This window comes from Gymnodraco acuticeps, unplaced genomic scaffold, assembly GCF_902827175.1.
Source record: "Gymnodraco acuticeps unplaced genomic scaffold, fGymAcu1.1, whole genome shotgun sequence".
NCBI classification, from domain to species: domain Eukaryota; kingdom Metazoa; phylum Chordata; class Actinopteri; order Perciformes; family Bathydraconidae; genus Gymnodraco; species Gymnodraco acuticeps.
In genome coordinates this window covers 1,800,606-1,815,828 of record NW_022990699.1, presented here as the reverse complement: position 1 = coordinate 1,815,828, position 15,223 = coordinate 1,800,606, and positions in this window count along the sequence as shown.

Below are 15,223 nucleotides of genomic sequence, written 5' to 3'. Positions count from 1 at the left end.
AGGTAGGAGCACACTCCATTTACTGATATCAAAATCCTTCGGGATCGCTTAAACAGATTAAAAAAGAGTTGTCTGAATTGAAACAGCAGTTAATTGAACCTGGTTCTTCGGGGGGGTTAGGAAGAGGTGAGATCTTGCTGACGTTGGTGGATCTGAGCCAAGCAGCAAACTTACATAGACTCAATAACTTCGGAAAGGTCAATTAGGAGGTCAGAGTAATTTACCGGAATAAATTATCAGGACCTCTCATACTCTAAACACCCCCCCCCCCCATCTATGTATATACTCGCATTTTAGACTCTGTTACTAACTGTATATCTGTAGACTTGGTGTGTCTTAAATGTCCGGTTAGGATGTATTAGAACGAAATCTAAAATGAAAATTGTAAATAAGCAATCTGTATGTAAAAAAACCACCTGTATGTAAATTGTAAATCAGCCATCTGTATGTCTTATATGTCTTAAATGACATGATGAATTGGAAATGGGGGACCCTGATGTAAACAAGACGAAAGTCTTTCTCTGGTCTGCATCCCCTTAACAATTGTATGTTTTGAGCTGTACTGTACTGTACCCAATATACAAGCTGTTAATAAACTTTTCAATCAATCAATCAATCAAGCACTGCTCTGCCTGATGAGCTAGCAGGAATGGCAGCTAAAGCTACAGGTGTTCCCCACTAAAGGGTCCGTGTGGCAACACAATAAGCAAGGTGAATTATGTCCAATAACGTGTCACCACAATATATATATATATATTTATATACAGTGCAATAAGCTTCTTAGTGCAATACGAAGCTACAGGGACGTTAATAATGTCGGTAATATTAACTTTATTTAATACAACATTTACGGTACAAGATTTAATCATACAGCCCATGTAGTATGATAATGAATTACAGCAAACATGTGCAATATATCCATTATTACAGCTCCGTGGGGTGGCAGTAAGACGAATAGGGTCCGTTCTTATTGTGCATCCATGGGTAAAGATAAACGCAACTCACATTGGTTTCTCAAACAGCATCTCTGTAAACTACGTGTATTCACTGAATTTCACTCTCTGCCTTTAACGGCTCGTTGTAGCTCCAATAGCTCCAATAGCTCCAGCCCCCACCCTCCCTGTGAGCAGTGTGCTCTGATTGGTCGGGACACGTAACATGAATGTGCCGGGCGGCGCGGTCCCGTGGGTTAGATGCGCGTTCATAATGCAGAGGGAAATAACTCTCAGAATAACGTTATTAGCACATTTTTACAACTTGAGGAACGAATGTTTTTAATAAGGGCTATACAAACGTTCATACTGGGTAGACCACTCTTTCCCCATGTAAGTCAATGGGAAAAAGTGTTTCCGGGCCTGGCAACCAAACGGAAGTGTAGTACCGCCGTTTGGTCAGCACGAATATTTTCATCTGAGTCCGGCGCACTTCCTGGGGGCTTGGTCCCGATGCATGGCCGATTCAACTCGGGTCTGGCAGTCGGACCAAACAATCACTCTGATTGGCTGTTCAGCTAGCGAATCAGTGCATGAGAAGCGAAACGGAAGTGAGGGACGTAAACAAACGATTTAAGAAGGCACACACAGACTGATATTCATTTTCATCTCATAATGGCGATCTGGAATGACGCAAACGAAGACCTGCTCATCACATTGATCCAGGAGAGGCCAGCTCTGTACGACATCACAGAGAAAAGGTACTCGAACCGAGTAGTGAAAACCGGACTCTGGCGAGAGATTGAAACGCTACTTGGTTTCTCGGGTAAGATTATCTTTTTCATCAATTGAGCTCTTTAGCAGATATTGTTGGCTTTTTATTGTTTGTCAGCGTACAGTGACGTTAACGTGAAATGTAATTTGTTATTTCAACCTTGTGTTTTGTTGTTATCTTGTTGCTAGCTGTTGCTAGCTGTGCAGTTTGGCACTGCATATAGATATGAATTGGACATGCTAACTAGCCACAATGCTTACATCGTTTATTTGTGTGCTTCAGAGAAAGAGCTGAGGAAGAAGTGGGATTCTCTGCGAACCCAGTACACCCGGTACAAGAGACTTGCCCCTTCGGGTAGTTGTGGAGCACCAAAGACGGGCAGACAGCAGTGGATCATAACCAGGCTGCAGTTTGCACACGCTATTTGTTGTTGTTTATATCACGCAGTCTGTTCTTCTTCTCTGTCTTCCGGTTGTTGCCTATTTTTAATGACGAATACACACTACCGCCGCCTGCTGGTAAGGAGAATTATTGCCACTCACGCACTGAAGTCTTTGCGGTGTGTTCCCGTGCGACACATGGCCAAGACGCAGGAGAACACCGCGACGCAACAGCCGACGTCGGCGTTGGCGAGTCCTCTGGTGACTGCTTGGTGTGTCAGGGCCTTTAAGCGCTTCAAGGCCACAGAGCTGATTTGGCAGTCTATGTTGAAACTATTCCTCTTCACACAAAGTTTGAACGTCCATATTCTGATAACCGTTATACTTTCTACAGCTCAAGGACACAGGTGTCTAATAACAATATGAGACATCCGGGTGAAAGCAGATTTCTGAGGCATTCCGCCTTGCTACACAAACACTCTGTCTGCCCGCCCTATCTTGTATATAAGCTTTGCTATTCTGTGACTATTGCGCACACTCCTGCAGACTATCCTGTACTCTGTGAGACTTGTGCCTTCGAGGCGCCTCAAATAAAGAACCAGAAAGACAACTCTGTTTGTTTCACCAGTTTATTGATTGATCATTCTAATTGTATATATCCACAGTATTGACTAGGTCTAAGATTTCCATAACAAGCACTTGGCAAAAACATAAGAAAAACTAGCATGGACCCAGCGATACATTACATTACATTACATTACATTACATTACATTGCGTTTAGCTGACGCTTTTATCCAAAGCGACTTACAATAAGTACATTCGACCAGGAAGACACAACCTTGAAGAAAACAGAATCATATAAGTACATCAGGTTTCATAGAGCCAAACATTTCAAGTGCTACTCAACTGGCTTTAGATAAGCCAGTCCTTTATTAGTATATAAGCAGGGGTGCACATAACTTTTTTGCCCTGGTTCTCAAAGGAGCACCTGGAGATGCTTGGTGCTCATCCTTAAAATTAAATAAACCGTAACTTTTGAGGGGGTCTTTATTTGCCAGACACACGGCACTGAACACACATGCAGAGGTGAACACAGAACACACATGCAGAGGTGAACACAGAACACACATGCAGAGGTGAACACAAGACAACATTAGCACGACCAGTAATCCTACAAGCTGTCATCACTACCCTCCTGACTGTTCTCCTCACTGTCTTCTTCTCTGTCAGACATGGTAGCTGATTATGTAGGCCTACTACTTCCTCTCTGGTTGAGTCTGTGATTAGCTGCTTGCATCCACAAGTCAACAGCTGGGTTTGGGTCGAAAGTCTCTGTTGTCATCTTAGACAAGTGGATGTAATCAAATAAGTATGTGAACATAACCAATAACCTACCATAGCCAATAACAAATGAATGTAACTTATTTTATTTGTGTTGTTCATTCATATCTTATTTTACCTTAACATTTATTTATTTATGCATTTTTTTGTATCTCCAGTTTTAAAGGATATTTTTGGTTACTGTCCTATACATTGGAATGATTTAAAACCTGTTTATCCCAATAATTATAAAGCAGTGCCTTGGAAATATTTGTTTACATAAATTGTGACCAAACCGTTTGAACTTAGACTAAAGTGAACTATCTAAACACTCGGAGTCCTTTACCTCACTGAGCTGTATTTATCAGTCTGACTGGAAAGGACTCTCCCTCCACATTATTGTAGAAATATCTTCTTCTTATATCCGTTAGAGCAGCTAGCACGGCACCAGATTCTAATAACAACAGCGCTGGTACCGGTGCACCCTCCCTCTCTCCCTCGCTCACTTGCTTTGGCTGTGAGCTGCGGGCGCCAGATAAGCCAACATCCCCCATTTTCATCACTTACAGCGCCCATCGTACAGGGCAAATGAAACGTGTAATCGGGGTGAAGAGGGTGTTACATTTACTTAATTATGAATATTGTTACATCAAGGCCGAAAATTAGGATGAGCACCAACGGTCAAAATGTTTTTTTCCCTCCCAGGACTGCCAGCGCAGCACCTCCCTAAATCTGGCGCCCTAGGCGAACATCTAGCCAGTGCTACGGGCCGGCCCTGAGTTCATATCATGGTTCATATGCAACTCGCAAATATCTTTCTCTCTCTCTCTCTCTCTTCTCTCTCTCATCTCTCCTCTCTCCTCTATTTTCTCTTTTCTCTTTTCTCTTCTCCCTTCTCTCTCTCCCTCTCTCAATGTTGGTACGCAAATGTGCTTTGTTTCAAATGACCCGGTGCTCTTTTTTTGGCGGAGGTGCGCATGCGCACCTGCGCACCAGTTATGTGCAGCCCTGTATATAAGTGCTTTGTTAATAAATCTATCGCTCGAAGTGGAGTCGAAAGAGATGAGTTTTCAGTTTGCGCCGGAAGATGTGCAAGCTATCTGCCGTCCTGATGTCAATGGGGAGCTCATTCCACCATCTTGGAGCCAGGATAGCAAACCCACGTGTTTTTGCTGATGGGAACTTGGGTCCCCCTCGCAGCGAGGGTGCAGCGAGTCGTTTGGCTGATGCAGAGCGTAGTGCACGCGCTGGGGTGTACGGTTTAACCATGTCCTGGATGTTTGTGTACCTTGATGACATTTTGATTTTCTCACCAGACTCTAAGTCCCATGTTCACCATGTCCGTCAGGTTCTGCAGAAACTACTCGAAAATCAATTATATGTCAAGGCAGAGAAGTGTGAGTTTCACGTAGAAAAGGTGGCCTTTCTAGGATATATATATATATAATCTCACCAAACCAGATGCAGATGGAACCTGCTAAAGTCAGTGCAGTTTCCAAGTGGCCAACACCAGACTCCAGGAAGAAGGTTCAGCAGTTCTTAGGGTTTGCAAAATTCTACAGAAAGTTTATAAGAAACTTCAGTTCTGTAGCTGCTCCTCTGCATGTTCTGACTTCTTCCAAAGTTCCCTTCAAGTGGACTCCCCAGGCTGACTGCGCTTTCCAGCTCCTCAGGGAGAGGTTCACCACAGCTCCGATTCTCACCATTCCGGATCCCCAGCGCCAGTTTGTGGTCGAGGTCGATGCTTCCAATGAGGGAATTGGAGGCATTTTGTCCCAAAAATCCTTGAAGGACAACAGGATACACCCATGTGCCTTCCTGTCGCGGAAGCTGACGATGGCAGAGAAGAACTACGATGTGGGAAATAAGGAACTGTTAGCTGTAAAAGCTGCTCTTGAGAAATGGAGACACTGGTTGGAGGGGGCAGAACAGCCGTTCTTAGTTTGGACAGACCATAAGAACCTGGAGTATATCAGAAAGTCTAAACGCCTCAACTCTCGGCAGGCCAGGTGGACTCTATTTTTCAGTAGGTTCAACTTCACTCTCTCTTTCCGCCCCGGATCTCAGAATCAGAAGCCTGATGCCTTGTCTCGCCTTTTCGAACCAGAACCCTTTTCTGTAGAGCCCAAGACCATCCTTCCATTAAACCGTATGGTCGGAGCTTTTTCCTGGCAACTAGAGTTGGACGTTAAACAGGCTAACACATTAAACCCAGTACCTAGCAAGTGTCCAAACCACCTGCTCTTTGTTCCTGTGTCTCTCCACTCCAAGGTCATCCACTGGGCCCACACGTCGGTGATCTCGTGCCACCCTAGAGTTAAGAGGACTATGTACAGGATTAAGCAGCGTTTCTGGTGGCCAGCCATGAAAAAGGATGTGCAGGAGTACGTAGCGGCTTGTCCGGTGTGTACCTGCAATAAAACCTCGTCCCAGGTCAAGATGGGTTTCTCCAACCACTGCCGATTCCTCAACGTCCCTGGTCACATATATCTATGGACTTTGTGACAGGTCTCCCCTTGTCCAGAGGCAAAACTACGGTTCTGACAGTGGTGGACCGGTTCTCCAAGATGGTTCATTTCATTCCGCTAACCAAGATCCCCTCTGCTAAGAGTACCGCAGAGGTCATGATGAACCAGATATTCAGGATCCACGGATTTCCAAATGACATTGTTTCCGACAGGGGTCCACAATTCATTTCAGCCTTCTGGAAGGAGTTTTGCAGACTCATAGGCGCTACTGTCAGCTTGTCTTCAGGTTACCACCCTCAATCAAATGGACAGTCGGAGCGCCTGAATCAGGAACTGGAGACTACACTACGCAGTCTCGTTTTCCAGAACCAGACCAACTGGAGCGACCACCTCACTTGGGTGGAGTTTGCCCACAATACTCTTCCCACGGCGGCCACAGGTCTCTCGCCTTTCCATTGTGCCAATGGTTATCAACCGCCGCTGTTCTCAACCGAAGAAGGGGAAGTTACGGTACCATCAGCTCACGCCTTGATTAGACGCTGTCGCCGAGTTTGGGCTGGAGCTCGCCAATCTCTGCTTCGAAGTTCGACTCGGATGAAGGCTGTAGCAGACCTCCACCGCAGGGCCGCTCCCATCTACAAACCGGGTCAAAAGGTGTGGCTTTCCACCAAGGACCTACCACTTCAGGTGGCTTCCAAGAAGTTGACTCCAAGGTTTGTGGGGCCTTTTCCGGTGTCAAGAGTCATCAATCCGGTGTCTGTGCGCCTAAGATTTCCCAGACCCATGGGGGTACATCCTACATTCCACGTCAGCAAGATAAAGCCAGTTAATGAGAGCACGCTTATTCCCGCCTCCAAGCCCCCTCCACCACCCCAGTTCTTCGAAGGTGGCCTAACGTACAAGGTCCGCAAGTTGCTGGAGGTCCGCAATAGGGGTCGAGGAAAACAATTCCTGGTGGATTGGGTGGGTTATGGTCTCGAGGCAAGATGATGGGTCCCTGCGAGGTTTATTGTGGATAAAACCCTGATTCAGGATTTTTATGATGGGCCGTTAGGAGTCTGCCCTAGAGGGGGGGGGTACTGTTGTGCACCGTCAAAAGTGCTAGTCAATCATGTTTCATGTTTATTTTGTATTGTTTTTCACTTCCTGTTTTGTTTTTGTCACGTCTCATTTCAGGTCCCTTGACTCCCTTTCCTCATGTGTTCTCCCACCCTCATCAGTATCAGCCCCGCCCCTGATTGTGTTCACCTGTGTCTTGTTGTTGAGTGTTTAAATTCCCCAGTCTCCCAGCGTTCAGTGTCAGTTCGTCTTGTCCTGTCCTCATGACAGAGCTATGCTCTTCAGCTCGTTTTGATTCAAAGCCTATGTTGGCTCCTGAAACTTATTATAAGTTTAGTTCCTCAAGTTGTGAGTGATTTTCTGTTTTGCCTTGCTCAAACCTTTTTTGTCATCTCTTAAATATCAAATGCAAAGCTTCCAAATATGCTACATTTTTATAGAAATTTTGTTTTTAAGACTGCCTGTATTTTTTATTTTATTTAAATCGAGATAATACACCCAAAAAAAAGCTTTTTATTGATCCAAAACTCGACCCAAAGCCGTCTGAATTTCTGACATGTAATTCCCATCAGCCTCCGCGCGTGACGTAATAGTGGCCAAACAGTCTCTGGACCAAATATCCCGTCTCGGCAGTCTCGGTCACATGTTTTTCGAAAAGAAAACTGAATTAACATGGGTTATTGTTGTGCTTTTTGTTGTACGAACGGTGCGGGATCTGGGAGAGTTTTACATGCATTTCCCAAAGACCAAATCATCCGCAAAAAATGGATTTTTTTTTTTTTAGTGAATCGTGTTGGATGGCAACCGACAAAATGGAGCAAGTTGTGTTCTGACCACTTCGCGTGTGATGCATACGACGTTGATCCTGCTATCATGAAGTCTGTTGGTGGAGAAGCATTAATAGCACGTCGGAGGCTGAAACCCGGAGCCGTCCCCTCCATATTTCAGCACAAGAAACTACTGAAAGAATGAAAGAGCCGGGCGATGCAGAAACGCCAAAGAATTGAGGTAAACAACTTTTGATTAGATTTCAAAGCGCACGGAGCGCAGCAGATAACGCAGATAACGGAATTGCAGTTTTATTGCTTATAGAGGTGGGCACCGTTAGATTCTGTGTCTTTACGATCATAAACAATGTGTTGGATGTGGAGCTAGGATAAGTAATAAGGGCGCTAGGAGTGATTTTGGTGCAGTAATAGGTTAGCATTTTCGCTCGGGGCTAATTCACTGTTAGCATTGTAGTTTATCTGCAGCTCATTCATCGCTCCTCCACTCATAACGGAAAAGTGTGAACAATATGCATTATGATAGGGATTAAATCCACTATTATTCCTCCTGGCCCAATTTAAAAATGCCCCCGCGCAATTAAAACTGACTGTGAGCACTTAGAAAACCCAACATTCTTCTAACCACTTCATTAAGGCCCTGTCACACTGTCCCGAAATTGACACCCGATGGACACACGAACATGGGATTGTGAATTTCGCACGAAGATGGCCCCGAACCACACACGAAGGCAACATTTACATTACATTTAAGACATACAACTGCAATGAAAGTACCAAAAACAATTATGTTACAGTACTATGATACTGTACTGTAATTTCTTGCATTTAAATAACTGTTTTGATGTGTTCCAGTCAGGCTTTCGTCCAAACCACAGCACTGAGACTGCTCTTGTAAAGGTCTTTAATGACATCCACTTAAACACAGACAGTGGCAGAACTTCAGTGTTAGTATTATTAGATCTCAGTGCTGCGTTTGACACTGTTGACCACAACATATTACTAGACCGACTGGAAAACTGGGTGGGACTTTCGGAAACAGTTCTGAATTGGTTTGAATCCTACTTAAAGGACAGAAACAACTTTGTTTCTATAGGTAAATACACATCTGAGTTGACAAATATGACATGTGGGGTTCCTCAAGGCTCCATCTTGGGGCCTCTTCTCTTTAACATCTACATGCTACCACTGGCTCAGATAATGAAGAACAACAAAATAAGTTACCATAGCTATGCAGATGACACACAAATGTACGTAACAATTTCACCAGGAGACTATGCTCCAATTCAAACACTGAGTAAGTGCATTGAACAAATCAATGACTGGATGTGTCAGAACTTTCTCCAATTAAACAAAGATAAAACTGAGGTAATGGTCTTTGGAGCCAAGGCAGAACGTATAAAAGTTTGCGCTGAGCTTCAGCCTGCAATGTTCAAAACAACAGATAAAGCCAGAAATCTAGGTGTAGTCATGGACTCTGACCTGAGTTTCAACAGTCACATTAAAACTGTTACTAAATCAGCCTACTATCACCTAAAGAATATATCTAGGATTAAAAGACTAATGTCACAGCAGGATTTGGAAAAACTTGTCCATGCTTTTATCTTCAGTAGACTCGACTACTGCAATGGTGTCTTCACAGGTCTCACTAAAAAATCTATTAGAAAGCTGCAGCTAATTCAGAATGCTGCTGCTCGAGTCCTCACTAACACTAAGAAAGTGGATCACATCACTCCAGTTCTGAAGTCTTTACACTGGCTTCCTGTGTGTCAAAGAATAGATTTCAAAATACTGCTGCTGGTTTATAAAGCACTGAATGGTTTAGGCCCAAAATACATTTGTGACCTCCTGCTAAATTATGAACCATCCAGATCTCTCAGGTCTTCAGGGACTGGTCAGCTTTCTGTCCCCAGAGTCAGAACTATACATGGTAAAGCAGCGTTCAGTTATTATGCTCCAAATATCTGGAACAAACTCCCAGAAACCTGCAGGTCCGCTACAACTCTGACTACTTTTAAATCCAGGCTGAAGACTTTTCTTTTTGTCGCTGCTTTTAATTGAACTATTCATATCTTAGACTGCACTGTAACTTTTATCCATGTACTTTTTTTTTTTCTTTTAATGTTTAATTGACTGCACTGTAACTTTTATCCATGTATTTTTTCTTTTAATGTTTATTTTATTAGCTTTTCTTTTTAATGACTGATTTTAAATGCCATTTTCTTAATCTCTTTCATTTTTTGTAAAGCACTTTGAATTGCCTTGTGTTGAAAAGTGCTATATAAATAAACTTGCCTTGCCTTGCCTTACTGATATCTTCAGACTTTGTTCTTTACTTTATCCGTCGTTATATGTAGAAAATATTACGTTTTCTCCGTAATGTTGTTTCCATAACAACAACAACTTCCTGTCAACTGTCCTTCAAAATAATATATTATATCCTTTTTAGTTTCACAGAACACAAATTGGGTTATTTACATAATATATTTACATGATTTTGTTGTGCAATAAAACAACCCGATGGACACACGATAAAGGAAATGTTCAAATTCGGCTGTGATCGTAGCAACATCGGGCCATTCGTGAGGGCATCTTAAGCCATCGTATGACCGCCGGTGGAGTTTCTCAGGCTCCGGCAGCAACTTCGTGAGCGGTGGCAAAATCTTTGGCATGCCAAAAAATTGCCGAAGGACCTTGCGAAGGTTCATTTTCGTGTTGAATTTGTGTGTCAATTGTGCCCTTCGTAAGGCCATCGTGAGGGCATCTTGTTATCATCGGTGCCATCGGGCATTCGCCCCTATCAGAGTGAGGGTGAATGCACCAATGATAACACGAAGATAACACGATTTGACAAGATGCCCTCACGAGTGCCTTACGAAGTTGCCGCTCACGAAGTTGCTGCCGGAGCCTGAGAAACTCCACCGGCGGTCATACGATGGCTTAGATGCCCTCACGAATGGCCCGATGTTGCTACGATCACAGCCGAATTTGAACATTTCCTTTATCGTGTGTCCATCGGGTGTCAATTTCGGGACAGTGTGACAGGGCCTTTAGGCCTATGCATCAAAAAAGCCCTCCGCCATGCTTTCATTTCTTTCAGCCGAGTGGGTGCTTATAGAGGTGGGCACCGTTAGATTCTGTGTCTTTACGATCATAAACAATGTGTTGGATGTGGAGCTAGGATAAGTAATAAGGGAGCTAGGAGTGATTTCGGTGCAGTAATAGGTTAGCATTTTTCGCTCGGGGCTAATTCAGAGTCTCACTGTTAGCATTGTGTTTGGTTGTGATGGTTCCCAAATTACCCAGTGGTGAGTCCACCTGGACTTTATTTTTCTAAACCTCTCTAAAAAGGTCAAACGTCACTTGTTTTTGCATCAATCTTGATACAGGGTACTTATTATATGTTATAGTTTGGATTCCTAAAGCTTTTAGTCTATAGTCTACTCAGAATCAGAAATGATAACGAAACTAAGTTGTACTATCGGCGGAAGCAGCTGTGAGCGATAAGCCAAGGTTTGTTTGTTTGGCCACTGTGACGTCACGCGACGCCATCTTGCGGAGGAGCGGCTGAGAAAATAAATCGTCGGACTTGGTGTTGGGGGTTGAACAAAATAAATATTGCGCATTGCCAGACGCATATTATCTCCGATTTTAATACTGCAATATCTTAGATAGTGTTGTAGCTATATGATTTCGATTTTACTGGCAATTATAAAAAAAACCTTTGCATTTGATCTTTAAGAGTGATCTTCTTTTGTTACCTTTTTTGTGCAAATAAAGTATCTTAATTGTACTTTACCTTTGGCTCCCGGGTCATGCATTTGAGTCCTTATCCTTGTGTAACCAAGTTCATAACACTCACAAGCTAAAGGTGAGGTGAATGGAAGGGGGACACGAGGTGAGGTAAAAGTGTAAGGAACTAACAACAGGAGAGTTTGTGATAAAGCAAAACCAAAGGAAAACAATTGTGGATTTTGTGACTCGTCATCCATGTGATTGAGTGAACTTTCCTGAGGGACCCCTGACTCTCGCTTAAACTCAGCTGGGATCAGCTTTACATCTGACAACTTTTACAGGATAGCCTACGTGTTGTAATGGATTGACCGATGGATGGATGGATTTAATCTATGAAATGTTAAGTATTGCGTCATTTAAGTCACATGGACCTTCATCTTATTTATTGCACCACCAATGTTATTTTTACAAAGAAGAAGTACTAATGGAAATGGAGAACGAAAGTCTCGTGGTTTCTGCATTATTTTAATAAATTATATAAGAGCTGATGACATTGACCATTAGCTGTCCTTGAAGTTGCTTATTGATGCAGTTCCCGGTTTGACTTCTGGTAACACAAACACACGAGTGCATGCATACATACATACATACATACATACACAGAGATGCACCCTGTATTACTTTTATACTACTTAAGGGACTTATAATTCAATGATGCATTCTCTAGCCCCCATCTGTGAACATTACAGCTACGTGGCTAACCTGGACTTTACAATTTTTTCCTGAAATATATAACATACTATCCTACCTATATCTTGACAGAAAAATGTGGTTATATCATCTAACAATATTTAACCACCAACAAGTTCACTGTGAAGCAATTGGTGCATTACAATATGATCAAGTTTAGTTGTACTAAACTAAAATATTAACTGACATTATAAGGGGTACAGCTTTAGTGTCTGTGCATTCTTGTGTTAAGATCTTGCTGACAAATAAGAAAGCCTTATAGGTGTTGACAGGTGGATAAGTAATCTTTGGACGTTGCCAGTTTTCCAGTGTTTATGCTAAGCAAAGTTAACCCTCAGTAGACAACCAACTACGTATTTCAGGTACATGAGAGTGGTATCCATCTTGTCACATAACTCTGCATCACAATAAATATATGTTTTCCCAAAAATGTCTCACTGTTCCTTATAAGCAGGGCTGCACATAACTGGTGCGCACCTCCGTCAAAAAATGAGCACCGGGTCATTTGAAAAAAGGCGCATTTGCGTACAGAGAGAGAGAGAGAGAGAGGAGAGAGAGAGAGAGAGAGAGAGAGAGAGAGAGAGAGAGAGAGGACGAGAGAGAGAGAGAGAGAGAGAGAGAGAGAGAGGAGATAGATGAGGAGAGAGATGCGATCTAGGAGCGATGATGAGAGAAGAGGAAAATAGAACTAAGATAGAGATCTTCTCCAGTCAGACTGAGGCTACAGCTCAGTGAGGTAAAGGACTGTGGAGTGTTTAGATAGTTCACTTTAGTCTAAGTTATCTCAGTGGGTCTCAAACGTTTTGATCACAATTTATGTAAACACATATTTTCAAGGCACTCCTTTATAATTATTGGGATAAACAGGTTTGAAATCATTCCAATGTATACTATAGTACAGTAACCAAAAATATCCTTTAAAACTGGAAAGATAAAAAAAATATATATAAATGTTAAGGTAAAATAAGATATGAACAACAACAATAAAATAAGTTACATTAATTTGTTATTGGCTATGGTAGGTTATTGGTAATGTTCACATACTTATTTGATTACATCCACTTGTCTAAGATGACAACAGAGACTTTCGACCCAAAACCAGCTGTTGACTTGTGGATGCAAGCAGCTAATCGCAGACTCAACCAGAGAGGAAGTAGTAGGCCTACATCATCAGCTACCATGTCTGACAGAGAGGAAGACAGTCAGGAGGGTAGTGATGACAGCTTGTAGGATTACTGGTCGTGCTAATGTTGTCTTGTGTTCACCTCTGCATGTGTGTTCTGTGTTCACCTCTGCATGTGTGTTCTAGTGCCGTGTGTCTGGCAAATAAAGTCAAGACCCCCTCAAAAGTTACGGTTTATTTCCTTTTAAGGATGAGCACCAAGCAACATCTCCAGGTGCTCCTTTGAGAACCAGGGCAAAAAAGTGATGTGCACCCCTGCTTATAAGCCTATATTGTTCTTTAATATTGAATATTGTCAAGCATTTGGACTCATCATTTTCCTGATAGGAATGTTGAGTTAGAGGCACGGCAGCTCATAAAACATCAGTCAAACTGCCCTTGTTGCAGAGTGTTTTTAAAATAGCAAGTTTAAACAAGTAAGCAAAGAGGATTAAACAGGAAGCTAAAAGTAATGAATAGTTGACACAGATAGCTCTAATAAATGACTGAACAGTTCAAATGGTTGGCGAAAATGAATGGAAAAATGGTTACGCATAAATGGGGTTAGGGAAAGTTGTAATTGTAGTAGGAATATTAGGAGTAGTAAGAGCAGCATTACAATTGCTCGCCAAATCAAACTAAATATTGCCATTTTAATTGCATGGAAAATAAATTCAATCCACCTTCCACATACTGTTCAGAAGAGGTGGAGAAAAACATTGGGAATAGATGACATGTATTGTGAGTTGATCTGACTGTTCCTCTCAGTAAAGAGGTCGGGAGCCACAGCCTGTGAGTCTGCATTGTGATGAGATATAAGTCATGTGGCTCAAGACCTTTGCTGACCTACTAGAGAGTACGATTATTCAGGCTCTATCTACAATAGCACACATATAAATATGTAGGGCGGGTGATGTTTGTTAACACTGGGCCAGTGGTTTTAAGGAAGTGCCTACAGGCGTGTATGCGTGTCACACTCTTTGCAAATATCCGTGTCTTGTGATCAGGATACTGGTAAAAGAGGATACATTCAGTGGTCTCATGAATGGTGTTATACATAGTTTAAGACTTCCAGCTGTGTTTTACATCTCTGCCCTTAGCTATCAGCAACCACTGCCTCAAGAACAGCATCATCAAAGGGAATTTGCCTTAAACATTGTGCAAAGTATCGGGCCATAATGATGATCATGTAACAGTAGCTCTGGTTGCTCATGTGCCTCAGCAACAGTGACATTGTATAATCCCACTAAATGCAAAATATCTCTCAGAATGTATTAATGACCCATTTCTGTAGTATCGTCACTTTGCGTAAATGATATCAAAGGAGAGAAAATCAAGGCAATCATAAAATTCCCCTGACAGAATAATTATCAATAACAGTCTTAGTGGAGGTGGTTGTTCATGATGTCTCAGGTACTGACAGACCTGAGTTACTCATTAGATCGCACTGTAGCTGATAACATAGCCTAGTTGAAATGCTAATGCTGATTGATATTGTGTCTATAATTAAGTGCTCTGTTGATGCTGGTACTCTGAAATCACTGTCATGTTGTTTATCTGTTTATTAACAAAAGTGTAACATTTGACTAAAGACACTTAAAGATAATGTGTAGAGAATGATTGAATTTAGATACTGATTAGATCCCAGGATATATTTCCTGGCTTCATAAAATGATTCAGGTTGTCCTTCATTTATTTACATACATTTAAAATATTGCAGTATTTCAGAATAGTTGTGCTCTGTCTTAAAAGATAATTGGAAACTGTAATCTCTTACCAAATTGTAACCTTTTAACACTCCAAATTATATTTAAAATGGTAATAACATAACTTAGTTCTCAATTGATCCAAAGTAG